The following is a 27,595-nucleotide window of genomic DNA, read 5'->3' as shown; positions in this document are numbered from 1 at the left end:
TCACAGGTGAGCTCTCCTAGGAATAGTTTAACAGCACGTGCAGGCAGGGTGGTCACGGTGATGCATGGGTACACAGCAAAGAAGCGAGCTGGGCAGCTACACAGGGTAAGAAGGAGGGGCCGAGAAGATGAGTAGAGAAACAGAAAGAGAGGCATGAGAAGGCAGTCTGAGAGGCGATAAGAGCAGAGGAAAAGAAAAAAGAAACACGAGAGGACGAGGTGGGTGAGGCAGAAAGGCAGAGCAAAAAAAACGAGACGTAAACTTGGTGGAAGGAGTGGTGGAAAATGAAGAAGCAAAAAGAGGTGAAAATTGGGAAGATTTCAAAGAAAATCAAAGGATTAAAAATAGGATCACCTCAGTATTGAGAGAATCCCACTGGGAAGGGAATAGAGTATGAAAAAAATATTCTGAGGGCTACTAATAGAGACAGATATGGATAGCACATGCAGCGCAGGACCTGGCAGTAATAATTTTTGTTCTAACTGCTTTGGCACTCTGAAAATTTGGTTGATGGTTTGAGCTATTTCAGCCAAATGTATGCAGCATTCATTTCCATCTGCTTAATGGTTTTTTAGGCATCTATTCTGTATTTTTTCCAAGTTTAATGTTTTATCATAATCAAACAATTTTAATGAGTTAATTGCTAGGTCTACTTGGGTAGCAGTAATAGAATATAAACAGAAAACAGTAATCAAATTGTGTGTTTGGCAGTTTCTGCTACTCATTGAATAAACAGAAAAAAAAATGTAGAAATCTGACTGCTAATTGACAATGCCAACTTTTGTTGGCAGACAGTTTTTTATTGACTGTCCATGGATTGGACTGCAGCCTCACAGGAAACAAATGGATGTTTGTAAGATTTTGCTGTGTTTCTACACTGAAAATAAAACAAACAGCTTAAGGCATTAAAGCCTGGATCCTATTTACTGACCATATCATGTCCATGTGTCTCATAGTGTCAGGTTAAAACAAATGTATAGTGCTGGTGACATCTCAATCTGTCAGATTCTGCAGCTGGCATGTCCTTAATGAATTTGCATACTTCTGTCCATGTGAAGAAGATATTGTACAATTTGTTCTTCAGTTAAATGTTTCGAAAGTTTTGTTTCTATGTTTCTTTTTTTTCTATATTTAAACAACTAAAATATCCATACGAAAAGAATGAAAGAAGAAGAAGAAAGAAAAGAAGCAAAACAGGAAACAATAAATAAATAAATAAAAGATACATTAGGAAAAGGAAAAGGAAAGGAAAAAATGTAGGGAGTGTGTTTTTGCTTCCATTAATATAACTAATATTTCCTCTAGTCTTCTAGTAGTTAACAGTCAAAATCTAAAGCAAAAGCAAAAACTGGCCTACGTTTTTTAATGTAGTCCATCCATTTCTTCCATCGTGATACAAACAGGTCCCTCTTGTAGTTCACATCGGCTGTCATTTTCTCCATTCTGTAAATGTCCATTGTGAAGTTTTGTTTCTATGTTTCAAATGACCTCACCATTTAAGTCAACGAGTTTTCCAACAGTACCATGTAGGTTGCTTGTCCACACATCATAAATATGGTTTCTAAAAAGCATAAAATAAAAAGGTCCACAGACATGAGACGACTAACCTAACTCTAAAACAAACATGAAAGACCATAGACAATTGCCTTCAGATGACCCCAAAGATAAAAGTCTAAGGGGGTCAGATCGGGAGACCTTGGTGGCCATTCAACTGGCCCACGATGACCAATCCACTTTCCAGGAAACTGTTCATCTAGGAATGCTCAGACCTGGCACCCATAATGTGGTGGTGCACCGTCTTGCTGGAAAAACTCAAGGAACGTGCCAGCTTCAGTGCATAAAGAGGAAAACACATCATTATGTAGCAATTTCAAATATCCAGTGGCCCAGTGGATGAAGAATGGACCCACTGTCGTTGTACCCCATATACCACACCAAACCATCACTTTTGTTGTTCCAACAGTCTTGGAGGGATCCATCCAATGTGGGTTAGCATCAGACCAATAGCGGTGGTTTTGTTTGTTAACTTTACCATTCACATACAAGTTTGCCTCATCACTGAACAGAATCTTCTGCGTGAACTGAGGGTCCTGTTCAAATTTTTGTTTTGCCCATTCTGCAAATTCTGTGGCCACCATGGTCACCACCCATCTTGAGGAGTTTGCCCCCTCACATATACTAATGTGCCACAAACAGGACTTTAATATCACCAACCATTCCCATTTTATTACGGTGTATCCATATAAATGGCCCACCCCGTAGAATTCAAGTTCTCTCAGTGATGACGGGTGTTATAGAATATGGCTGTTCACCTTCCTATAGTCCTTTATTTAAATCGATAGCTGGAAACAGTCTGAATTTTTATTGAGTCTCAGTCATCATCAGTAACTGCTAAAAAGGATGTAAACTTGAACAATCAATAATTAGTCATTCAATAAAACAAGTACTGTAAAGAAGACACTATAAGACAGTGTGGAATTTGACGTTTCGATGAAAAGGATATTACTCTTAATGATTTCCCATCTGATTTGATACCACTGGGTTCTCAAAAATATTATGCCAAATCTAATTTATACATGGTTTTAGTCTTGGTGGGCCTTGTAAAATTCCTGAAAACCACTTCCAGCAAAATTACTGTTGACATCATTCCCAAACTACACCTATTATTTCTTAATATGAGAGTGAAAACAGCCCATTAGCTGGTGAGCCTGCTCTTTCTTTGGCTGCTAATGGTCCCTTAGGTTGAACTAGAGGGTACCAGTATATCAGTCCAGATCATCTGGTTAGAGAAAAGGTGCCTTCATTTTACAAGAATATTGTTGTAGGTCATGTATTTCAAAACTTTTTGCTGCCAACAAGTCTTCCACTCTTTCCACAGCTGCCTGCTGTTAAGAAACAGCGTACAACTTAGAGTTATAACATACTTTACTTCACAAATTAATTTGCACATTGGATGGTAGTAAAATACTCCAGATGTCTAGGTGAATGGATTGAAGTTGTATAACTTTTGTGACAGCTGTTAGAACGATCTTAAAGGAAACAGCACCTAATTTTGATGGAGGCGATTAGCACTACAGAAACCAATTAACCATTAAATTCTGTCATAGTGACCCACTGTCACATAAAGCAATAATGTATAGTGATGTAGCCAAATTCTTCACAAGAAGACAACCATCACAGCTAAGCACGATACATTAATATTACATCCTATTATATCCCCAAACTTACTCATTTTTATTGTTGATTTTCCTATTACAGGGCTTGCTTTAAGCAGGAGGACTGAAGCACACTGTAGTAAAGGTAACAATGCACCTGAACACAATAAAAGCTTGAATATCTAAGTGACTCAATCCAAGAAAGATGAAACACGTATAAACATGCACGTACACCACTATTTATACATTGCAGCATGATATATAATGCGGAAAAGAATTCATATTCACACACCACAAATACAGGTTTACGTGTTTGTGTTTGGTTGATATTTGTGGCTTGCACAACATTTAAAAGTTGTTCAAAGATTTCAGTAAGCAAAAACAAGTGCAACTTTCTAAAAGTACATTTTTATTGATTATGCCTTTGAAAATATTCCCCATAGTAACAAGAGAGAACAAACTGCTCTGACCTGCAGCTTAATTCATGAAAAAGGATCTCACCAACTCCAAGCTGTTAAGTGTCTTATGGGTTTAAGGTTTGAAGAGGACCCAAATGCAACAAATACAAGGACACTTGAAGCTGAAATAAAAGAAATGCTAACCTCAAATCAAGCTAACAGATCTAAGAGTAGTCAACCAAAAGATCATCCAACAGAAGACAGCAACAAAATAAACTGAAAAGGAAGCCAGATATTCAGTTAGGTGAGAAGACAGGAAAAAGTGGTAGGGATGAACTGACTAAGACACAGGACGAGGCAGGCTTTTAAAGTTAAGAGATAAGATAAGATAAGATAGAACTTTATTAATCCCTCGGGTGGGTTCCTCTGGGAAATTCGATTTCCAAAAAAAGCACAGCAACGACCGAAGTTACAGTTACAGAATTGTTATATATATATATATTAGTGCTGTCAATAGATTAAAAAAAATTAACTAACTAATCTCACAATTTTCTGTTATTAATTGCGATTAATCTCAATTACTTTATTAATAGCCTGGCTCCAATTACATTTTTTTATTCTTTATATTTTAAGTAATTATCGTTGTTCACCGAAGTCCAGTGGTCTCCGGTGAGAGCGACATTCCTTACTTGCACAAGCTTGCTGGACTGCTGAGCCCTCTGGTCCCCATACAAAGTGTGCAGTCTCGACACAATGGTTCCTCTCGAGGGCAGATTGTAACACTCATCTCCTGATCCAGCACGAATGACTTCTCTCAGTCCATCATCTTCTACTATGCTAACTGGTCGGCAGTTTTTAGCTATCCAAACAACCAAGGAATTGGTTACCTTTTCTCTCACATTTTTTGTTATTCGTCCACAAGCACCATACTCCTGAAGCGTAGACTGGCGAGGTCCCGTAGAGGTGGATTCAGTTGGGTGTTTTGCTCTCAGGTGATACGCCAGTGATGAACTGCTTCTGTGGTACTTGAATTCAGCGTTGCAAATTGTGCATCTTACTCTCGTTTTGTCCAACAAGCCATCAGGCAACTTCTTAAAGAGAAACTTTCCACCCAAAAGTCCGCCCTCGTCCATGCTTGCGTGTGTTAGCTAGTGTTAGCTAGATAGTAGCATGGTATCACTTCTTCTTCTTCTTCTAATCATTTCTGTCAGGCCAAACGCCAGCATAGCACACTGTTGCCCCCTCCTCCAGAGGTGCTCATGAATTTAAAGGTCTTAGATTACAGGAAATTAATAAAAAAACAAAATCAGCGTTAAATTTTTTTAATGCATTAAACATTTCGCGTTGATCTTAACAATTAACGCGATAATTTTGACAGCACTAATATATATATATATATACACACACACACACACACACACACACACACACACACACACACACACACACACACACACACATATAAATACAGAAACAAATATAAATAAAATATACAAAGGGGATAAATAGAATAAATAGGAATAAAAAATAAAAATACAAGTGAATTGCACATTTCAAGTATTGAGTCTATTGCACTGTTGACTATTTACAAAAAGTATTGCACAAGGTATTGTACAGTGAGGTGAAGAGGCACTACAGCTTAGTTGTTCCCCCCTCCTTTGTCCTCCTGTTTCCCCTCCCTCTCCCCTCCAGAGAGGAGTTAAACAGTTTGATGGCGTGTGGGACAAAGGAGTTTTTAAGTCTGTTAGTTCTTGTCTTGGGGAGAAGCAACCTGTCACTGAACAGACTCTTCTGGTTGTTTATGGCCGTGTGCAGAGGATGCCCAGCATTGTTCATAATGTCCAGCAGTTTCTTTAGTGTCCTTTTCTCTGCCACTGTCACCAGAGTGTCCAGCTTCATGCCGACCACAGAGCTAGCCCTCCTGATCAGTTTCTCCAGCCTGGATGAGTCCTTCTTTGCTGTGCTGCTCCCCCAGCACACCACAGCATAGAAAAGTACTCCAGCAACCACCGACTGGTAAAACATCCTCAGGAGCTTCCTGCAGATGTTAAAAGACCTCAGCCTCCTGAGGAAGTACAGTCGGCTTTGGGCTTTTTTATACAGGTGCTCTGTGTTGCATGACCAGTCCAGTTTATTGTCCACCCACAGCCCGAGGTACTTGTACTTGTTGACCACCTCCACCTCCTCCCCCTCTATCTGAACCGGCAGTGGACCTTCTCTGGACCTCCCAAAGTCCACAACCAGTTCCTTAGTCTTTGAGGTGTTGAGTTGCAGGTGGTTTGTGTGACTCCATGCGACAAAGTTCCTCACCAGACTTCTGTACTCCTCTTCCTGATCATCCCAGATACACCCCATGATGGCTGTGTCGTCTGCAAACTTCTGAATATGGCATAATTCAGAGTTGTAGCAGAAGTCAGAGGTGTACAGGGTGAAGAGAAGAGGGGACAGCACAGTTCCCTGTGGTGCTCCTGTGCTGCTGACCACAGTGTCAGACGTGATGTCCTTCAGCCTGACGTACTGTGGTCTGTCGGTGAGGTAGTCGGAGATCCAGGCCACCAGGCAGTGGTCCACCTCCATCCTGTTCAGTTTTTCCTGAAGCATACAGGGCCGGATGGTATTAAAGGCACTGGAAAAGTCAAGAAACAGTATCCTGACCGTGCCTTTTCCCCCATCCAGGTGTGAGTGGGCTCTGTGTAGGAGGTACAGGATGGCATCCTCCACTCCGACACCCGCCTTGTATGCAAACTGTAGTGGGTCCTGGGCATGTTGTACCTGTGGTCGGAGGAGGTTGAGGAAGAGCCGCTCTAGAGTCTTCATAAGATGTGACGTCAGTGCCACCGGTCGGAAGTCATTCAGCTCATTGGGCCGGTTCCTTTTGGGGACCGGGACGATGCAGGATGTCTTCCATAGGGCGGGCACTCTCCCCAGTCGCAGACTGAGGTTGAAGACTCGTTGTAGCGGCTCCCCAAGTTCAGCAGCACACGCCTTAAGCATCCTAGGACACACCTTGTCTGGGCCTGCTGCCTTTCTGGGGTGAAGCTTCCTCAGTTGCCTCCTGACCTGATCCACTGTGACACTGGGAGATGTTTGGGAGGAGGGGAGGGGGTTAAGTTAGATCCATAGATTGTATTATATATATATATATATATATATATATATATATATATATAAATGTGTGTGTGTGTGTGTGTGTGTGTGTGTGTGTGTGTATGCATGCATGCAATTGCTGCATGCATGCATACACACACACACACACACACACACACACATTTATATATATATATATATATATATATATAAATGTGTGTGTGTGTGTGTGTGTGTGTATGCATGCATGCAATTGCTGCATGTGTCCGTGTAAAGGTGTCACTTTCGGGTTGTCCAAACATCACACCACTGTATCCTAGCAACTCCACGTGCACTTTTGTTCGAACACTGCTGTTTAATGAAAACAGTGTGTCAATTTTTTAAGGGCTTCTGAATTGTATTTGCAAATCTGAGTGTCCACTGTGTTAATTTCTAATTTCAACCAAAACACAAAAGCAGTTGAGTGCCCACTTGCGAGCACAAAATCTAAGTGGCCACTTGACAGACTGTTGAGTGGACGAGTGGCTGGCTTGAGTTTAGAAACGACATTAGCTTATTGTCTGGTTAACAGGAAATCTCAGCAGACTTGGATTCAGTCAGACTTAACTGCAAAGTGTTCATTTGCTTTTCAGATGCACAAGCTCCCACCTCTGGGCTTCTGATTTATTCAGTGAGACATTTATGTAAATTAAGATATGGGACATTCTTGCCAAAAGGGTCCTGCAGGTATTTACAGTGACTGTATCAACCAAATAAAATATAATAAAATAAACTAATTGATGCCAAAAAATGAAAGTTACTGGCTACGATAAATTAGATTTTGGCACATGATTAATCCAAAGACATTTCACATCTTTCTCAGCACTAGCTCAGTTTTGGATGGTTAGAAAGCAAATATTCTTGGACAGAATACTCAGTCTGTTAATTAATTGATGTGATGTGTTGGCCGTGAACTATTACCTGCTTTTCTGATCAAACAAGGTTGCTGCCAAATATCCAGCTGTGTCTGCTCACTCACTGCTGCGTTGACTAAGACTGCTCCAGATAGAAAAAGAAAATATAAGTGAGTGATGTCCCTGCTCATCACATGTGGCCATCTTAAGCTTTTATTGTAGTGTTACTGTAGTGTTACTCTTCTGTGGAAAAGCGACAATTTAATTCACTGCAGATTTCATAAATCGCCTATTGCTGAGAGAAGTATTATATAATTATAATTATACAATAAGTAGACATTTTCAAACAGGAAAATCTAACAGCAAATGATAGATTATGCTATGATAATTCAAATGACTGGTGGCCACTAGCCAGGTGTGTAGAGCTGTTGATAAAAAAGCAGTTATGTGAGATTGCTTTACTTAGATGTATGCAAGTCATTATTTTAGGATAATAACTGCTAAATAGTCCCTTCAAAGGCCAGGTAACTGTGTAGGCACACCTTTAATTCGCTTGTAGCCACAATATTTTTTTTTTGTATACACACACACACACACACACACACACACACACACACACACACACACAATCTGTCGAGCCAAATGCCTTCCATAATGTATATCTGTATGTTCTCCTATACCTAAAACTAGCACAAGTATCACTAGTACAGCTGACAGTCTTCCTCCTTTTCATCAGCTTTGCCCTCACTTTTAGATGTTGACTCAGCCTAATGATGGGGGTTGAAGTCAGGCCTGTCCTTGGATTGTGAAACCTTTAAGACTATTACAGGGCATTTATCACTTACATTAAAGGGCACTTTGGATCAGAGCATCCATCAAATTTTACAAATTATTACTCATTTTATATTCATCAGATGCTGAGATTCTTCATCGGGTCATACATGTCTGTTCCTTGTGTCAAAGGCTGAATTTCAATTGGCATACCAATACCTGCGAGCTTTGATTGAATATGCAGAATATTTCTCAGCCTTCTCCCCTCTGTATTTTAGCGTAAAAGCTTCATTATTTTAATTTATCAGTGTTTTTAATTGTAATTTTGTGGGTGGTTTCAATTTGAAAATCTGAATGTTTCACAATGAGAGCTAGCTGTAACATCACCTAAGTTGCAGACCTGCCATAGAAGAATTAGTAGGGTTAAAGGTTCAATCCCCAAATGTTATCGACACAAAAACACACTCAAGGCTCTTGGATCAAAACACAGTCTTGATTAAAATTCAGTTTTTGATTTAATATGTCCTTAAAGTCTGTTTAGTTAGTGAGGGGCTGAATAATAAATAAACCAAGGCAGATAGTAGCAGTTATCAAACATATGCAGCCACTGAAAGCAGATTAAGAATGCTTCCTATTTATTTTTATTTTTCATCTTTTTCATCTTTTTTTTCAAGGTAGATACATTTTTATCTAAAACACTTGCCGGGTTGAAGTTTACCAGGCTTTGATTACAGTGTAAAATATTAGTTACAAGGTCTTAGTTACAACTCTATCTTAATCTGAATTGCTCCAAACAGTCCTCCACCACTTCCTGGGTTACACCAATGCATTCCCAAGCCAGCCAAGAGAAATAATCTCTCCAGAGTATCGTGGGTTTGCTCCGGTGCCTCCTCCACCGAGGAGGTATTCTGATCAGATACCTGAACCACCTAGAATGGCTTGTTAGATGTGGAGGAGCAGCGACTCTACAAGTCCCACTGAAATGGTCTAAGCTCTTCACTTTACCTCTAAGGCTGAGCCCAGCCACCCTTCAGTGGAAGTTAAAGGGTGACTGGGCTCAGTACCTACTTGGAGTCTGCTTTTGGCTTTAGATCTGCCTTAATTCTTCCTAAATTCAACAATGTGCTGGAATCCTTCCACAGAGATGTTGATCCACATTGGCATGATAGAATTATGTTGTTCCTGTAGATGTGAGTATAGTGAACTCATTATCATACTCAAGAAACCAGTTTTTGAGCTTTGTGACATGGTGTGTTTTCCCACTGGAAGCCATCAGAAGATGGATACATTGTGGTCATAAAGGGAATACATGATCAGCAATAACACTCTGGTAGGCTGTGTCATTTGCATAAAGTTCAACTGGTACTAAAAGGCCCAAAATGTGTCAGGACAATAGCCCCAAAACCATTACACCACTATGGTGTCTGAACCAGTGATATAAAACAGGATGGAGTCATGTTTTCATGTTGGTTACACCAAATTCTCACTGTACCAACCAAATGTTGAAATTGAAACTCATCAGACAAGGCAAGTTTTTTTTTCTGTCTTCATTGTCCAATTTTCTCGTACAAACTGAAACCTCAGTTCCCTGTTCTTAGTTGACAGGAGAAGCAAGTAGTGCCGTCTTCTGCTGTTGTAACCCATCTGCTAGTTTTTAGTTTGGAGATACTCTTCTGAAACCTTAGTTGTAACAGGTAGTTAATTAAATTACTGTTTCCTTCCTGTCAGCTCAAAAGTGTGAGGTCAATCGCAGCATCAACAAGGTATTTTTACCTAGAGAACTGCTGCTCACGGCACATTTTCTCTTTTTAGACAGTTTATCTGGAAATCCTAGAGACGGCTATGTAGGAAAATCCAACTAGTTGAGTTTCTGAAATTCTCAGATCATTTGGCATCAAACAATACGACATGTTCTGCATCACTGAAAATACCTGTGTTAGGTAGGTTTGAATTTCAGGTTCTTCTATGGTTGAACTTCAGCGGGTTATATGCGCTATGTCCGCATGCCTAACTGCATTGAGTTAAATAACCAGCTGATTAGGTATTTACACTTATGAGCAGTCAAACAAGTATACCTAACAGAGTAGCCAGTGAGTGTATATGTTGGACAGAGGCGTGTACCCTGCAGAGCTATTTGTAGGATCTACTGTTGTAAAATGGAAATCCCTATTTTTATTTTTGACAGCTCCCATAGTTTCACTTGCAGGATTAAATCTAGCTATATTACAACAGGTTGGCTGTCTGATGGATCATCTTATATGACAACACAGATTTGCTATACTCTCATACTAAGCAGAACTAATAATGGTCCAAGACACTTTCCTCACAGCCTCCAACAGCAAATCAACCAAAGAACATTTCATCACAACTCTGACAGAAAAGAGGCTGCTTAATATCGGAATCCATCATGCCCTCAAGCACATACTTGACTCCCTGAAAGTCATGTACAACCATATGAAACAACTTCCCCGAGTTAATGTGTTTTCTGAAGATCTCTGTCAAGAGAACAATGAGTGGGTGGAATATCCATTCCAAAAAGCTTAGAGGTACTACAAGATACATGATCACATTCCTGGTCGTGTACAGTTTTGTAAACATATTTGCTTGAATTGCCACAGGTTTGATGTCTCCTTCCCACTTCTTTGACTAAATTAACTGCCTGTTTGAGCAGCACTAAATCAGTGTCTTACTCTTTCTAACGTTTTCCCTCCTCTCCTCATCCGCCTTCAGAGCTGATGCGTCTAATGAGCAGGCCATTGCAGTAGCAGGAAATCATTAAGCGAGAGCAGCGAAGGTCAAGCGCTTTATAAAGATGAGGGACAATTAAAAACCCACCGAGACAATGTAGCTCTGAAAAGGTTAGCATACTCTTCTAGCATACACACTTTCAAACAAACACGAAGACACACATTTGTGGGGGAGGCACTCACAGGCAGGTTTTGGTGCACGCGTGCTGACAAAAGCACTGGTGGGAGAGCGAGCACGCAAAACATACAGATAAACAGACCAAAGCCTTGACATTGCTGACAAACATGTACAGTAATGAAATAATCTACTGAGACTTAATCATGTTCACAATCATTTATGAACCCCTAAAGAAATTGTGGGCATAATAACAAACAAAAGTTTAAGCCTCGTCCAATTTATCATTGCAGTTACATTGAAAACTAGCTTTTAAACTGATCTATAATTTACATTCTTTATCCTCTTGTCTCCACTTTATAGCTCTCTGCTGTTGTATCTGATTTAACAAACTGCAGCTGTGAATATATTCAAGAGGCTCATCTTTTGCTCATCCCGTTGCTGAATATGGCTGTAGCCATGGATGCACATTGATAAAATTGATAAAAGATTAATTCATTTTTTAACATAGCCTACAGTCCAGGACTGTACATGTGAAGTGCACTAACAAGGTTGTGGTAGCTCAGCATTGTGGTGAAGCAGCTGCTTGTACCACATTCTGATATAGATGCTGTACACTCAGATCTTTGTAGGTCTAATGATGATTACTTGGGTTTTACTGCAGCAGCCACAACACAGCTACATTATCCATACCCATGGTACCATGGACACAACGACAGCTGTTGCCCAGATATGAGCTTTGAACACACTTTGAATATTTGCCTCACTTAAACTTGAAGGAACACAAACGTTGGTCAGAATATAATTAAACGACATCACAATCCCTGGATGGTTTCAATAGTACAATACAGTAAAATAGACAGTCAACTGTGGGGACTATGCATAAGTTTTGCAGCGTTGTCATCGTCATGTTTTTTGATTTCCCTAAAGTCACTGCGTCAGCACCAGCCTGTTTGGGATTAGACCGTTTAGGTCATATAACCTATATCATAAAACTGCAAAAAGGAGCCCAGACTGATTTCCTAGGGCATGTTGAGCATGTTTTCTTTCAGAAGTGATAGCACTACTTTAATATTGAGCTCAGAGCAATGTGAGAGTTCAGACAAACATAATAGATTAGATTCTTGGTTCTCTGGTGTCTAGCTTTGGGCAAGTATTGCTCATGTTCAGGAATACTGATTAGCGTATGACCACCAAAGGGTTGCGTAAAACATCATACAGTGCATGTGGCTATCACTAATTTTGTGAACCGTTGGGTTCACACAGCTGCTCTATATCTTAAAGGAAGTGTGTGTGTTGTAAAAGTTTTGCCTTGAGGGAGTTTAATGGACCAGTTAGATAATTGTTGTGTCTATCACCCACAATACCCGGAGCTGTTTATTATTAAGGGATTCTACATCAATATGTAATCATTTGCATGCAGGAAACCACAAAACCTTGCAGGGTGCGCAGAAAAAAAATTCACATACCTGCCAATACTCAAATAAAATGACCAGAAAATTTTAAAGCCTTGAAAACTAGCAAGCGTAAATGGTGACATTTGTGTTCCCCGTCTTTATATGCAAAAGAAATATAACCATTGTGATCCAAGATCCATTGTTCATTCATTTGATGTGTCGAGTGATGCTCTTCCCTTTCAAAGTAGATGTGTGACAACATCAGATGTGTTTCTTATTCTATTCCTTTACTTATAATGAAAATGAACCTCAAAGAAATAACCAAAATTTCTCCATCTCTATGTACATGAGACACAGGCTTGACATATTAATAATTGTAAATAAAATCATCTTTACACCCCAGTGGTTTATTATTTATACATGGAGAAAATGTATTTTGTTCATTTAAGTTATATTATTTATTTATTTTGTGTTTGTGTGTTTGTTTAAAAAAAGAATAATGAAATGATTTAGGAAGTAGCAGTAATCAATATGTTTCAATAAACATTTAACATTCACGTTTAAACTGAGCAGGTCTAAGGTTTTTATTGATTTTTGTTTCAGTCTGTCCGTTGTTACTAGCAGTAAGCAGCTATATTAAAGAACAAAGCTTATAATGAATATACTCTCAGTTAAAGATCACAGGTGTTTACAGAATAGATAGGTGATGGTTTGATGAAGAAAGAAGCACTAACTAAACAGTCTGGTATCATGAGATAAATTAAGTCATAAGTCAAATGAGTTTACTGGTATCAATAAACAGGGCTCTTAGCTATCATCTGGAACTCAAGAAATCTGGAGCAAGTCCTTTCCATCTCTTCTTCTATGAGCAACATAAAAATATAGGTGACTGCCTTTGACTCTCTACTCCTAATGTTGTACTGTACATGAAAGATTAATAATTTCCAAGCCCAAACTTTTAACTCTGCGATTTAACAATATTATCAAGGAAATGGGTTCCTGACAAGGACAAGTCATTCTGACAAGAATTATTTTATTTTTTTTACAACTTGAAAATGAAATAATAAAATAGAAATGTATGGTTAACATTTCAACATGTTTCCTTTGCTTCGATTTGACAGTGTAAACTGAATTTTCTAGAGACACTATGCTTACAACAGTTTTGCTGTATTCATCAGGAGGACATGCAATGTAGAAATGTAACTATACTTTTTTTTAATCAACATATAAAGCATTACAATTTGCAATAATACAGGACTATTTGTCTGGTAACATGTTGTGGAGTTTCACTGCCCCCATGTGACAGCAAATCAATTCATGCAGATAGAAATTCAAATGAAGGGCATTACATGATAGAGGGGTTAAATTTATCAGTGAAGTTTAAAGTTTAAATGCTGTATAATACAGTGTTTCTGAATGATGAATGAGAGAAACAAAAGCACAAAGATGACAAAAAAAAAAACACAGATAAACGAACAGCTCTAGTCCCTCCAGGCTGTCTGCTCATAGTGTTTAAAACGGTCTGTTACTCACGGATGAAATGTAAAATCATCTATCACATCTTGAAATCTCTTCGTTGTCCCTTCTTCTCCTCCTTCTTTGTGTTCTCTTCTCTGCTTTGTGTCTCCCTATTCACGTTTCTCCCCATTCATTCACTTCTCTTCTTGCTTTCCATCACTTCTTATCTTTTTGTTTTTCTTGGCACATGTCTTTACATTTTTAGCTTTTGATTGTTCTCGCTCTTTCTTTGTCTCTCTATCTGTCTTTCAGGGTCATGGTATATTTCCCTGGGTGTTTGCTCACCAGATTAGCTCATGTTGGCGAGCTGGCCCTGCGGTAGAATTAATTGCATCAAACACTGATAACAGAGACAAGGGGAAGGGGCGGGGAAGCGCAGATTACATTTAGCTGCAGTCAGATAAATAGCCTCAACTAGCAACAAACACCTCTGCTAATATCCTTCCAGCTTACTTTTCTATCTCTTTCCCATTTTGTATCTAGCTCCCGTTTCCTTCCTCCATTCCTTCTTTCTGCTGTGAAGGTTTATTAGTTCTCTCTGAGTCACTTCTTTCAGTTTTCTTTTCTTTAACCTCAAATAAAAAGCTGTTTGCTAGAGCCATGTGTCAACACCTACCACTACATTACTTGGAGATACACACACATTAATAGTCAGTTTCGGCACTTCTTAAATACACAGAAATATTAGCAAGCAGGCATGTAGAACCATATTCATATTCAGAAATGAGCTTGTCTGTAAACAAGCTCATGCTTTTCATTCTTAAACATACAACACATCTGTTCACATCTCATTACAGTCTATAGTTCAATATCATGTTAGCACATACACATACATGTAATGTCCTTTTATCTACAAAGCATGAACAGAATCATATTTCTACATCACTGCCTTTTGCTTTGCGCACACACACTCACACTCACACACACACTGTCACACTGTATTTAAGCACTTTGCTTTTTTGTGAAAGAGGAAATAGAAAGCAAATAGCTCATCCAAATGAACTGAAAAGCCTTTCATAGCAGCCAGATGCTGAAGACACAACAGCAGTAAAGCTGTTGTTAGAAATGTGGCTTCATCATTGTTTCACGGAAAAACTGATCTTCACTCTAGAATATGAATGGATGTATTCCACAGCCTGAGCAAGACGGGGTTTTTTGTTGGTGTTTGGGCTTGAGGATGTTTTATAAGTACTTTGTAAAATGCATGAATATTGCAATTTCATTAAAAAGCAAATGTATTCACTCAGCTACATTTGTGCACATTTTTACCATCTCATTTTTACTATCTGTCTATATAAATTCAAAAGTATAATGCCATTTGTATTTGACAATATGTCATGTAACATCAAGTTGTACCAGAAAAGTTGAATACATTATTTCACTCGCCACTGTACCTGCAATACAGATGGGAGAACATCTGCATTACACTTGAATTTAAGTAGTTCAAGCAATTTCAGAATAATACAAACGAATAAGTTTAAATCTTTGTAGGTTTCTTTACAACATGCGCCGTTACATTGTCTCATCTACGCCCCTGAAGCTTTTGTTTGTTTTTTCTTGTCAAACTTAAAGCCTCATTCCCCACAGCATCTCATAACACAAGGCTGACAACACGGAGGTAATTTGCACAGTTCCCTCTAGAGCCATAGAAATAGTGATGAAAATGCTATTTTGTAAATCCCCTGATAAGAGAACAAATTCCGATGTCTAAAATCAGTGCAATTTAAGTACTGTTTTTCATCATGTAGCACATAATCCGTTATTGATTTGGTTTGGTGAAACGTTTCCTCTCCATGGGGCAAATTGTCTGATAATTATACATCCTATCATGTCTGACCAGTAAACAGGTTTTGAAGTGCTGTAGCTTCAATATAAAGCTGTCTTTGTGCCCCAGCAGACAGATAGACAGTAATTACTTGATATTAAAACCCATCTCATAAGCTTTAGTAATTACAGTTGCATATCTGGAAATTACTGCAGCAATATTGTCAGTAAAATTTAAAGTTTTCCATTTGTAAACAGGCGACTAAAAGACTGTGTGCCACAATGTAGTGCAATAAAGCACGAAAACAGAAAAGTCATACAACAAAACAAAAATGGAGGAGCACTGTAGGTACATCCTGTTCGTATTCAACAAATCAGCCTGCTGAAACCAGGAACGGTCTCGTAAAAGATTCTAAAACAGAGAGTTTTGTCCTTCCATTTCAAAACTGGCCAATTACTAGTACTCGGGAGTCTGGGCTGTTTCTATGGAAGTATCCATCGGTGCAGATTTTCGTAGACAAATGATAAATTAGTGTTGAGAGGACTTTCAGCATCCTGTTTCAAACTGACAGTATCTTTTAACACTGTCAACTCTCTCTCTTTTTTTTTTAAACTGTAAACATAACTATAAAGATGTAAATTTAAACTCTAACATATGAATAGTTAATTGGGTCCTGTTTTGCAGTGTTTGTTTAGATTGGGGGACTCATATCAGCAGTAGTCAAAAAACAAAACTAACAAGAGAAGGGTAGTTTGTTTGGTTATTTGAGTTAATTAAGTTACGATTTTCCATTTCTATTAAAATGTGTCATTCATTTTGTGAAAATCTTAAAACAGTACATCATAAGAAATTGTGTTATTTTCAGTCACAATACAAATGCTGCATTTCAAACCAAAGACATGTTAGTAGAAATGTTTTTTCAGTGGGTTCTTTGTGCTGCTTACAGGGAATCACACTAAAACTCAAACAATAATATAAACACAGTTATTACGCCCTACCCTGAAATAATAAAGTGCTAGAGCATGTGAAGAGAGTCTGCTGAAGTACACAGACTGGTTAATATGGAGGGAACTGTGTGCAACGCAGAAATACTTTAATCAGAAAAGAATTGAAATGTGCCACAAATTGATGAAGAGAAGCTTTATCAAAAGTAAAGATATTGATTTTCAAAGTGAAAAGAAACAAGCTTAAAGGTGAAAACATTTATATTTTCCAAGGTAGATGAATTTTTTTTTAAATTCTTTAAAATTCTTAAAGCCATTTATAATTCTGACTTTCTTTGAAATCAACAAGTTCTATATAAGATACGCTTGAAATTAGACATTGTATCATGTGCCACCTGCCGCCTACATAGCTTAGCTTTCTTTTATTCTTCAAGATGATTCTTCAAGATGATTTATGAAGAACTGGTATGTCATGTCTAAGTCATCTGATTCAAATCTTTTCTAATGCTGTGGTAACAAACTGCCAGGTCTTTACATGTATTCAAGCTAGTTTGAAGCCAAGCCTAAGAAAACAAATTCACTGCAAAAGAAAAAAGAATGTTCATAATGTTCATCAGATTTTCTCATTTTTTCAGAGTTCACAGTAATCTGGAAGCTTTGAAAAACATTCCACTGGGATGTAGAGGGTTAACCAATTAGAGCATATAACCAGCCAATGAACATGAAAGCATGTGCTAAAGTGTTGAATTTCTTAACATATTCCTTGATCCAAATGTCCTTACAGTAAAACTGAGTTCACACATTTTACTATGGGGAACTAAACTGCTTCAAATCCATGGACTTGGCTACATAGCTGCAGTTCATATCCAACCAAGCTACTCTGGGAAATCCAGTGTTTAAATGTAACATTTGAACTGTGCACAATTAATTATGTAGGCCGAGTACAAGTACACACACAGCAACGAGAGAAAGTGAGAGAGAGTTATCAAACTGAGAGCATGCTCATTTCATGATTTGACACAGTCTAACATCTATGCACACAAGGTTCTCGGTTGGTAAATACCCCTGCTTTCACAAATACACGTTTCTGAATGTGTGTGTATGAATATGTGTGTGGGTGTATCTGTTTATATGTCAGATTCATCCATTTTAAATCACTGTAATAAACATCAAAGTAAAACTTCAGTCTGCTCTATAATTCAGCTTTTGTGGTTGTGTTTCATCAGAAGAAAACACCTTGGAGTTTGGTGGTTACTGCTTAACCCTTTAAGACCTACCATAGAACCAAGTCCGCCAGAGCTTATATTATATTTTTACATGCTGTAGTGCCATTTTTGGGAGCATTTCAAGTTGATATACATCAATACAACCATTATAGCCCAAATTTGAATAATATGTCTGCATTAAGTGCATAGTAATTACATACATTGCAAAAAAGTGCAATAAACTACAAAAAAATGTAAAAATCAGTTTTGTTTTTTTAACATATTTCTAGTTAGAGAAATTTAAGAGGCTTATCCCTCAAAACTGTAAATACAAAAAAGTTGCACAAAATAGTTTCCCACCACAGGAAATTTATTTTGAGTGTCTTCATAGTTTTATTTTTGAAATACACTAATTTTTATATCCTGCAGGAAAAACGAAAATAAATATAATAATGCAAATTTGCAAAAAAACAGCATATGCATCAAAATAAACTATTTCCAGCAGTGCAATATGAGTCATACGCATCCCAGAAATGACACAGAAAGTCATAAAGTCAAACATAATTTTTAAAAACGCCAGTAAAGGCTTATAAGGCCCTGATGGTAAAAAACTACATTTCCGCAAAATGACGTCACTTCCGGTTTCGGGCGGGACATGGAGGACATGCGATAGTTCACCTGATGGAGGTAGGAAGTGTTACAAACAGCTGATCATATTGGCAAAGCATGTTTCTGGAATATTGTGTTTTTGTTGCTGCAAGCGCTTTTTATGCAGTCTTTGCAAAGCTATATGTGGAAGGAAACTGTGACCTAGGACAAGCTAATGGGTTAAGATGTAAGTACAACTCCTCCGGTTTCATATGCAAAAAAAATTATTGCGCTAGCTTACGTGGTTTCAGTGCTACCGGGATTTAAAAATATTTACGTAAAACAGAGCCTGCCCGCTCCGACTGGCTTCAAAGGGTTAAACAGCAGGTGGACCACTGTGATAGAGTTCACTGTAATTTTTCACTGTTCAGTGTGTAGTGTGTATGTAACACAACATAGCATTAACTTATCTATGTTACACCAACTATAATAATCAAATGTTTTGCATTAGACAAGACGTAAAGAATAAAGTATCACACAGAGGGATTGTTCAATAATTGTCTTAATATTCTAAAAAATGAATGAAATTTTATATAATGACATAAAGAAATGATGGTATAGCCGAGGAAAACAATCACTACCAGTGTTTGTATTGTAATCTGCACTGCTCTGTTGTATTTTGTCATTTTATTTTAGTCTCTCCCTTTGAAACTGTCTATTAATAATGAGACTGGCACTTTGCCCACTTTGGATATGTAGCTCAAGTAGCACAATTACAGTGGTTTGCAAAAGTATTCGCCCCCCTTGAACTTTTCCACATTTTGTCACATTACAGCCACAAACATGAATCAATTATTTATTGGAATTCCACGTGAAAGACCAATACAAAGTGGTGTACACGTGAGAAGTGGAACGAAAATCATAAATGATTCCAAACATTTTTTTACAAATAAATAACTGAAAAGTAGGGTGTGCGTAATTATTCAGCCCCCTGAGTCAATACTTTGTAGAACCACCTTTTGCTGCAATTCCAGCTGCCAGTCTTTTAGAGTCTGTCTCTACCAGCTTTGCACATCTAGAGACTGAAATCTTTGCCCATTCTTCTTTGCAAAACAGCTCCAGCTCAGTCAGATTAGATGCACAGCATTTGTGAACAGCAGTTTTCAGATCTTGCCACAGATTCTCGATTGGACTTAGATCTGGACTTTGACTGGGCCATTCTAACACATGGATATGTTTTTTTTAAACCATTCCATTGTTGCCCTGGCTTTATGTTTAGGGTCGTTCTCCTGCTGGAAGGTGAACCTCCACCCCAGTCTCAAGTCTTTTGCAGACTCCAAGAGGTTTTCTTCCAAGATTGCCCTGTATTTGGCTCCATCCATCTTCCCATTAACTCTGACCAACTTCCCTGTCCCTGCTGAAGAGAAGCACCCCCAGAGCATGATGCTGCCACCACCATATTTGACAGTGGGGATGGTGTGTTCAGAGTGATGTGCAGTGTTAGTTTTCCGCCACACAGCGTTTTGCATTTTGTTCCAAAAGTTCCATTTTGGTCTCATCTGACCAGAGCACCTTCTTCCACATGTTTACTGTGTCCCCCCACATGGCTTGTGGCAAACTGCAAACGGGACTTCTTATGGTTTTCTGTTAACAATGGCTTTCTTCTTGCCACTCTTCCATAAAGGCCAACTTTGTGCAGTGCACGACCAATAGTTGTCCTATGGACAGATTCCCCCACCTGAGCTGTAGATCTCTGCAGCTCGTCCAGAGTCACCATGGGCCTCTTGGCTGCATTTCTGATCAGCGCTCTCCTTGTTCAGCCTGTGAGTTTCCCTGACCTGTCTGGTGTGTTCTTTGGACTTCATGGTGTTGTTGCTCGCAATATTCTCTTAGACAACCTCTGAGGCCGTCACAGAGCAGCTGTATTTGTACTGACATTAGATTACACACAGGTGCTCTCTATTTAGTCATTAGCACTCATCAGGCAATGTCAATGGGCAACTGACTGCACTCAGACCAAAGGGGGCTGAATAATTACGCACACCCTACTTTGCAGTTATTTATTTGTAAAAAATGTTTGGAATCATGTATGATTTTCGTTCCACTTCTCACGTGTCCACCACTTTGTGTTGGTCCTTCACATGGAATTCCAATAAAATTGATTCATGTTTGTGGCTGTAATGTGACAAAATATGGGAAAGTTCAAAGGGGCCGAATACTTTTGCAAGCCCCTGTAGCTCCTTAGTTCACCATGTGTGTCAGTGTTTCACATACTATAGTGAAGCCTAAACATGTAGATGATACAAAAATGCCAAGACATTCACACAAACAACTGAAAAACTGTACACTAATTTACACAACTGAAAAATAAAATAAAAGACATTTCAACTGAGCAAGAAGATGGATTCAATCCTCGAGTTAGTCTTCTAGGGCAGTGGTCCCCAACCTTTTTTGCGCCACGGACCGGTTAATACCGACAATATTTTCACGGACCGGCCTTTAAGGTGCCGCGGATAAATACAACAAAATAAAACTAGTACCGGTACCGAAAAAAAGAAGATTTATTCATAACACACGTGAAAAGACCCAGGAAAACCGAGTTAACGATAAAAACAATAACAAAATAACGCTAAACTGATAAAAACCCTGAAAACCATACATTTCACGCCTGAGCCTCAACTCTCGCAGCCCGGTACCAAACGACTCACGGACCGGTACCAGTCCGAGGCCCGGGGGTTGGGGACCGCTGTTCTAGGGCATGGATACATTTCAGCACCATAGTGAGTATAATGCAGACATCTGCACACCTGCCAATGTTTTTATGACTATGCAGACTTGTCTGCAGAGACTTTACATTACAATGCACCAACTGTGCAAGCACCCCAGGCAGTGAACTTCAAAGAAGTACAACAGGAATGACTACTCGGCCGTGGTGTCTCCAGCTGCTGTGTCCGCAACAGAGTACAATCAAGGCTTGAATCACACGTGTGCCACTGAAGTCTCATTTATATTTATATCTTATTTATATAAATATATTAAAAGTCAAACTTTCATCAGCTAAATCGGAATTTTGACAAGATAAATAAGGTATATGTGACGTTGAAAACTAACTAACTCCTGAAAGATTCATCAAAGTTGCACTGAGAACTGCTTTTGGTTACTATTCACTTTTTTCCCTCCTCACCAGACCTGCGAGAGAAAGATGTCAAGGACAAGCAGGTTGGTTTAAAAGTTCTCCACCACAATAAATCAATACAAATATATGATACTGCAAAGTTCAAATTTTTTAAAGGGGAGACAGAGTTATGGAGTTGAAGAGAGTGAGTCATAACTATTTGTCAAAATCTAATTCAGAGTTTTTGCCCTTCATCTTAAAGAACCAAATGGGAAATTTAACTTGCATTCTGGGAACTAGCCTTATTAAAACACATAACTATTCTTTTGGGGACCTTCTGCCTCAAACCTAATTCCAACTGTAAAAGCTTGTTCTTTTTCATAGCACCACAGACAGTTTTTTATAATGTAAATATGGACACAACAATTATGTAGGCGGAACAGAAGGTCAGTGTGTTTGGTTTTAATATCAGTAACTAATAACATATTCAAGTCGAGCTGTAACATACATTTAACCAGCGTATCTCAAAATGGTATATAGAGCAGATAACCAAAAATAACCACCACTTTCTTGCTCCACAGTCGCCACCAAAGTAAAAGTTTTTTCATGCCTTACTCCCTGGTGACCTTGACATTCCTTGAGGTGATGAGGTCAATGCCTAGGAGGGAAAAAAAGAAAATAAAACATATATTCTACATTTGCAGAAAACAAAAATCAATTCCTCAAGTGATATCTGACTGGGATAATGTAATTTTATAAGCCAGCAGTAGTGGAAGGGCTTTTTTTTTACTGTGAAAATACTGGTAAAACAGTATAAAAAGTCTATATTATACTTAACATTTGGCAGTACCTAAGCAACGCATGTATGTTGAACAAATTTGTATCATAGATATAGAGAAACAGACAAGCAAGGAAGTACAGTTGTAAAACACAGTCTACAGATGCACTCTCCTCAACTATGTATCTCTACAACATATCATTAGGCAGAGCCTGTAACACTTGACACTCTTCTAGTTAGTACTATATGCTGTTGCCTGCTATCAGAGATGGCCTCACCTACGCACCCTCCTCCTAGCATTTTGCATTTATGAATTTTGAATGTTTTCAATAAATGTTAATGTCTGTTTAACGCAGTCAGTCAGTGTCATGCTTGCACAGATTTGTTCCAGAGAATCACAAGAATCACTCGCCACCAACTATAATAGATCTTGTTGCTGACTGAACTAACTTTGAAGCCTATGTTCCAGTTAATGATCTCATTTAGATGTGTGGAGATACAAAACACAATGAAGAACTGTAGCCTTTAGATTCTACAGCTGCTCATTATCTTAAAAGCTATTAACCTAATTGAGAAACAACTTGTAATAGCCCGATAACAATTATACAAGTACAACGTTCACTGCATTTAATTGTGGTAAAACTACCACAACAAGTTAATTCCCTGAAGGTTTCCAAGAGGGTGTGGATGTGTGGGTGTTAAAATTACAATATTATTTCCCTACCAAACGTAGAAACAAATACACACCATGAAAAGGGCATTTATAACACCTGTAACACAAGATAACTACTGTTGTTGTGCAGATGTAGGGCAACTGGCTACTTTGTTGTATCAAGAGAAAGAAGTTTTTACACAGCAAAGACTTAATTGAGGAGCTCATTTTCATGTATCTATTATTTGCTGTTAAGTCCAGGCATTTTAAATAGGAAAGAACTGAGAAAAGTGTGCAGTAACAAGTAGGAAAACTTTGATCCTTGTGTTGAAATCCAACTACAGTGACTTTTATCAAGTCAAAATGTGTTTACACATAAACCAATTCACTGTTATATAGAAATTTAACTCAAGTTAAACACACATTTTAACTATTAAGTCATTTTCGCTGTTTTAGAGTGCCCTACGCAGCAGCGCTGTATTTTAACACCATTGTGACCAATGTAACTTCTTATAAATTCAAATACCTCCAGATAAAACAGCACATAGCAATTTCCACTGCCTGACAGAAGAAATCTGCACAGCATTTTACCCAGACACCATGAAAATAAACTGAACACATAAAAAAATGTAATAGTTCTCTTACAGTCATTTAATCAGAGTTGGTAAATCAGGTTTAGCGCTTCATTTAAAAAAAAATAGATTATCTAAAAAAACTGAAAAACAAAACATGAATGAATCCCTTTACATTTGCGAGAACATCTGACAGATGCACGCCACTTTGATCTGTCCACTTCTTACTGTGCATTGTCAGTGTGTGCTGTCACCATGCCATGAATTCCTCTGTGACGACCCATATATGTGTGTCCCAGCTGTCGCTATTCAAATTTTGGTTAATTAGCCACTAGGAGAGTTGTAAACGAGTGGGGACACACCGTTGATTAAAGTGGTATTTTCATGATGAGCGTGTCTTCAAAGGGAGTTGCACTTTAAGCATTAGCAGAATAATTAACACCCTGCCTGAGTAATAGGCCCCATGGACAGGCAGAGAGAGGACACACACATAAATATACTGAGAAATGCAAAAGACGCATACTGCTTACTATACCATCTATACCATCAGATGAAATGAGTTTTCATTTGTATTTAGCAATGTTTGCTGTTATACTGACAAAAATGTTTTCATCTACAATGTTGCTATACTGCAATAGCAACATAACAATACTGCACCATGATACACAGACAAATACATACTGTAAATGTATACAGCACTAACTCAATGCAGAGGGCATTGGGTATTGGAAAGTAATAAAGACAATACCTCTTTATGTGGAGCCTGGAGACAAAGTTGTCTCTCTCTTTCACTCATCTCTCTTTTAATTTCATCCATCATTCGTCACTGTTTGTCATATAACTGAAAAACAACTGAGAGCTCTAAAATGTCTCATTCATCTTCCTTTCTGCTGTATTTTCATTTTTTTTCGTCCTCTTTAAATCCGATCCCTATTTCTGCCACCCTCATTTTTTTTCCACATTTTCTCTCCCTCCTAGGTTTTCTACCCTCACAAGTTTAATTGTCTCTCTTTCTCTCTTATGCATCTTTAATTATGTATTTATTAATTTTTACTTTTATGTTTTTCTTTCTGTCATTCCATCATCATCTCATAAACTCAATATCTCTTGAACGCCTTAAGGGAATTTCTTCAGATTTGGCACAAACCTTCACTGTGCCTAAAGGAGAAACACATTAGCTTTTGTTTGTCGAAGGTCAGTACATGTGACCTCAAATACAGCTCACTCTTGTGAAAGTGATACCTCAGTAAAGCCTCAAGGGAATTTCATTACATTTGGCACAAACTTGCTCTTGGATTTCAGGATAGGTGATCAGAATTTGGTATGGGTCAGGCTTCCTGCGAACATATTTTTTTTCCATAATGCTATAATTGGTACATTAAATATCACGAACTTTCACACATATTTCATTAAAAAAAAAAAACACTGGAAAGGCATCCTCTGCTCATTTTTTGATCCCTGAGATGAGGACCGATTTAGACTAATCAGCAAAATGAAGGAAACCCAGTGAACACGTTTATTTTGTCATCTAATTGTATTTCTTGTGACTGACCTGTAGCTTCTCTTTTTTTTCTAACTGTTTCATATGGTTTCAGATATTATAAGATTTCACTGCATAACCCGAACAGTCTGTACTTACACTACAAATGACCAGCAGCTGTAAAACTGCAAGTCTTCACTCTTACAGGAACTTGTGTACCTCCCTGCCACCACCACTGGATTTAGATTTATTTAGATTTCATATGTAAAAGTAGAACTTTCTGCAAACTGATATTTTTTTTATTTCATTGTTTTTGTTGGATGCACTCTGGTTTGTTGAAACTATTTGTTGAATAGCAAGTGCATTACATTAAATGATTGTTAAACGTAGGGCACATATATTTTCACCAGAGAGTTTGATGCTTTAACAGATGTAACAGATGCCTAGTCACAGTGATGACCGCATGGGAGTAATGAACAACAACTCAACTCAACAAAAGTTGCCCTTCTCAACTTTCGCTTGGAAAGTTGAGAAGGGCAGACAAGGTCAAAGCAGTGAAGATCAAAGGTGCTAGCAACACATTGAAAGGCTGCTTTGCCTCAAACATTCAAAAGTCAGCATGCTGCTCTACATATGAATGACTGAGATAAATTCATATGCCATCGCTCTCATCACTGCTATTAAATTTAGAAGTATTACGCTTTGGCCACTGAATATTAGGTGACATGTTTCTCAGATGGCAAAAGCATTTCTCTGTGGTGAGCTGTAGGGACACTGGTGAAGTGGTTGTTTTTTTTGTTTTTTTATGTATGCCTAAACTTGATTTGCGAAAGGCAGGGACTCCTGATACTTTTGTCATTCAGGGAAAATTTTACAAACAGTGTTTAAAAGGTTTTTTTATAAAAACATTTTTTTCTGCCTTAAAAGGAACCTGCCTATGACAGAAAAAACTTTTTGTTTTGTTTATGTATGGATATCTGGTAATGTACAATAACTCATATTGCTGAGTATCTCATTACAACTGTTACACTACAAATATATTATACATTTAAAATCCCAAGACTCGTGGTGGATTTTAAGGTGGATTATGACCTTGCACCTCACCTCTTTTATGTTTGAATCTCTGGTATGAAACCATTGTATTGTAACGATGGTTAAGTGTTACTGGACAGTGACATGTTGGTTTTCTCTGCACACTGTTGTTGTTCCTTTAAGATTCATGTTTGGTTGGGCTGCAGGAAGTAGTGAGGGTGGTGTACAGGAAGGGGTGGGGGGACCTGGTTGTTCTGTGTGTGTGCCAGGCTGAAGAGAGGTGTAGTTCGAGAGCGCTTCCCCCTGAGTTAACAACCCGCTGGCTTATGTGCCGAATAAACGGACAAACTGAGACCCCAACCGTCTGGTTCTTGTGAACGTTACATTGGTGTCAGAAGTGAAGAAAGAAAAAAGAACCCCAGAACGCCCGAGACCCTGTTGCCGGCGACGCTTGCCGTTACGAGACGAGATTATAATGCTCTGGTCGGAGCACTTCAGAGGCGCTTCGGGCAGTATAACCAACCAGTGCTGCTGAGGTCGGAGTTCCACATCCGCAGGATTAAGAAGGAGACGGAGGAGAGGGAGGTTCGTCCGCGCTCGCCCGCCCATGGAGTGAGGGAAACGGCGCTGCGGCTGTCTGCCGAGGCTGGATTTTCTCCAGGTTTGACTAGGCTCGGGAACTGTTCGCACAGCGGCCGCGATTCCGGCGGGAAGGAGTCGACCTCGCTTGGCGCGCCGTCACGTGATGTAAACAAACATGGCGGCGCCCAGCAAGCTGCAGCGAATATAAAAACGCCTAAGTTCAGCGGCAAGACGCCATGGGAAGTGTTTATCGCACAGTTCGAGCTGTTAGCTGTTGCAGCTGGCTGGTCTGAGGAACATAAAGCTCTCCAATTGGCTTTGTGCCTGTGTGAGGATGCAGCTGCATGCCTGCTGCTGCTGACCGAGGAGCAGAGGGGAGATTATAATACTCTGGTCGGAGCACTTCAGAGGCGCTTCGGGCAGTATAACCAACCAGTGCTGCTGAGGTCGGAGTTCCACAACAGACGCAGATTGCCAGGTGAGCCCCTCCGCATTTTGGCCCATGAAGTCGAGTGCCTTTGCCGGAGGGCGTATGACAGCATGCCACCATCAGTGCAGTTAGCTCGGGACCAGTTCCTGCAGGCCCTGAGCCCTAAAGAGCTCCGCATGCAAACTCAGCTTGCTCGGCCGGCCACACTCAGTGCAGCCCTGGAGCTAGCGTTGGAGAGGGAGATGCTTGCAGGATCCTCTGGGGGCGCTGACGACGCACACGTGGTGAGGGCTGTGTCAGCACCTGTGGAACAGATGGAGACGCCAGCGGGCCTGTGCAGTTTGGTGCAGACAGCTTCGCTGCAGTCGCCT

The sequence above is a fragment of the Maylandia zebra genome, linkage group LG13 (genome assembly GCF_041146795.1).
Source record: "Maylandia zebra isolate NMK-2024a linkage group LG13, Mzebra_GT3a, whole genome shotgun sequence".
Lineage (NCBI taxonomy): Eukaryota > Metazoa > Chordata > Actinopteri > Cichliformes > Cichlidae > Maylandia > Maylandia zebra.
This window is presented reverse-complemented; position numbering follows the sequence as displayed.